At 44.3% G+C, this 2886-nt stretch overlaps 1 pseudogene across 1 annotated transcript; it reads right to left on the bottom strand.

Annotated features, from left to right (window-relative positions):
• Nucleotides 1–444: 444 nt before the first annotated feature.
• LOC147628224 (3-ketoacyl-CoA synthase 13 pseudogene) lies at nucleotides 445–2665 on the bottom strand (annotated as a pseudogene). The gene has a single exon (XR_015268070.1). The product of XR_015268070.1 is annotated as a 3-ketoacyl-CoA synthase 13 pseudogene (transcript).
• Between the last annotated feature and the right edge of the window lie 221 nt (nucleotides 2666–2886).

The following is a 2886-nucleotide window of genomic DNA, read 5'->3' as shown; positions in this document are numbered from 1 at the left end:
ACCCTTGTTCTCTCTAACTCTCTCAAATTGGCCAACTCTTTCTCTCTCTAACTCCCAAATAAGATTATATATATATATGTATGTATGTATATATGTGTGTGTGTGTGTGTGTGTATATATATATATAATGGTATACTATAGTATATAGAAGAGTAGTAGTACAGTATAAAAGAAGAGAAAAAAGCGGGAGCTAGCACATGGGGCAGCTAGGAGCCACCACATGGAGCAGGTACCAAATAAGGTATTATAGATACAAGACTCTCTCTCTCTCTCAAATTCAGTGCTTAAATTTGAAATGGGCTTCAAATGAAGCTTGAAAATTTACCATGAAACCTTACTTTTGGCTTCAAATTTAAGGCCTGCTGCTGACAACTCACCCTACACATAACTTTATTATTGAATGTTCCATGCAGAAGAGAATGTAGGAGACAGCAAGGCTATTCGTAAAAAAAAAGTGCTCAATATTCATATACATAAATACAACCAGCAGACAGACATAAGACTGCATTGCAACATAGGAAATGCAAAGTTACCATGGAGTAGGTACATAGTTGAGGACAGAGAAAGATTACACACGATAGAAAAGAGGGTATCGTAGCCTTAGTAATTACCATGGCTACCACCAAAGAGTCAAACTAGAAATGTTGCCAGTGCCATCTACAATAGTTCTTGATGATTATGAACTTAGGTCATATGGCCATCATGGTTTTTAGATCCAAAATGTCATGCTGATGATGATAACCCACCGCTGCCGCCATCTTGGTTCCCATATTCAACCTTTAGCCCCATGACGACGATGAGGATGATGATGGTAACAATAACAATGACAGCAACAATGATGATGCTAATGAGGCCAATGAGGATGGTTATGATGCCAAGGGTGATGGTGATGATGCTAACCTATCGCCATCATGGTTCTCAAAATTGCCCTTTGACCTCCTGCTGGGGAGACTCGGTTGGTGGTGTTGATTGATTCATGGTGTTGCTACCAATAGATGCAGCATGATGTTCCTCCACAGTGGTTGTAACTGGGTATCTGTGGATGCTAGACAGCCATGGATTGCAGCCAAGGCCATCCCATGGCTCTATGTCCCTCATCACCCTCCACACCCCACTGTTGCACTTGAACCCCGACCCCAACGCAATCTGCCACACCTTGTTGCCCTTCCTCAGCCTCCCTTTGGCCTCACAATAGGCCAATGCATACCATATGCCACTACTGGAAGTGTTGCCAAATCTGTTCAAGGCCATCTTCCCAGGCTCTACATCATACCCAGACAATTTCAGCCCCTTCCCAATTGACTCTATCACTGCCCTCCCCCCTGGATGAATGCAAAAATGGTCTATTGCCTTCTTAAAATTGGGCTCATATGCCTTCACAGCCATTTTGAATACATTCTTCTTCGCAAGATTCACGACTACTTTTAGCATTTCATTCAAGGGGAGGATCAATGGGGCCAGCTTTGTTATGTTGGCCCGCAGTGCCTTGCCGGCAACTTCGACAAGACTGAGCTGGAGAGAAACACCAAGCTTGCCCTCCTCATCCTCCATATGGTGGACACACTCATAGGCCTTCTGATCAGCCCCAAGGTTGGTCCTCAAGCAGTGCAAAAGCTGCATTTTGGCCCAGATTCGGTGGCTCGGCTTGTTGGTGAGCAAGATGGCTGCACACCCACATCTAAAGAGACAATTAGAGACCATCATAGACCTATCATTGCCAAAGTACATGTTCTTAGTGATGTTCTCTGTGCTCACAACAAGGGCATAGGAGTTCCTATGCACTTTGAGAAGGTCCTTGGCAAGATCAATGGCTACAAGCCCCGCAGAGCACCCCATCCCAGCCAGATTGAAGGTCTTGACATTGCTTCTCATGTTGAGAGTGTTCACTACATATGCTGCTAATGAAGGGATAGGGTTAAACAAGCTTGAATTAACAATAACTATGTCAACTTCCTTGGGATCTACTGAAGTTTTCTGCAAGAGTCTCTTGGAAGCCTTTAAAATCAAGCTCTCAGTTTCTACTCTGGCATCCTCCATGTTAACATCTTCAACCTTCTCTATCAGTCGTGGTGGCGCGTACGACTCCTCACCGATGCCAGACCGGAGAAAGACCTTGTATTGGAACAGCAAATTGCTCTCTTTGACAGACCTCCATGTCTTCAAGAAATAGTTGAAATTCTCTGCACTCACGTTGGTGTTGCCCTCACCCTCGGTGCAGCAGAAATCGATGAGATAGCAAGGAGGGGGCCTGAGCCTGTGATATATGCCCAGGCACATGACAGCCAGAGAGAAAGCAGAGGTGATGCAGATGGCCAACTGAGAGTGCGTCCTCATAACACCAGAATTGAAGATAATTGAGATGAGGAGGCATGCCATGCCAATTCTCATGTGAGGAAAGTAGGGTCTGTAGGACACTCTCACATGCTCTCTGAGGTGCTCTGAGATGATGAACGACCAGAGCTTCCTTGCTGGGATCACAGAAGCAGCTATGGAGAAAACAGGCTTCTTGTCCATGATTTTGGTGGGTTAATCAGACAAGAGAATAGCGTATTAGAAAATTCGCGAGCTCATGGCTAGATTCCAAAGCATCGCTATTTAAAGGAAGGAGGGGGAGGGAGGGGAGGGGAGGGGAAACCTGCTAGCTCATTACCAAAGCAAAAAACACTTCTATGTTCGTTTCTCTCGTATGCATGCATGCATAGATAAAGACAGTATGTATATGTATAAATATATGCAAATACTGTGTTCGTTTCTCTCGTATTCATGCATGCATAGATAAAGAAAGTATGTATATGTATAAATATATGCATACATACGTATGTGTGTAATACTGTGTATGTAAGTATAGCCGTCCCCCCCTCTCTCTCTCTAGAACCACACGCATCA

Source organism: Cibotium barometz, chromosome 19 (assembly GCF_041138505.1).
Source record: "Cibotium barometz isolate CiBa-2024 chromosome 19, ASM4113850v1, whole genome shotgun sequence".
In the NCBI taxonomy this organism is placed as follows: Eukaryota; Viridiplantae; Streptophyta; class Polypodiopsida; order Cyatheales; family Cibotiaceae; genus Cibotium; species Cibotium barometz.
This window is presented reverse-complemented; position numbering and strand designations above follow the sequence as displayed.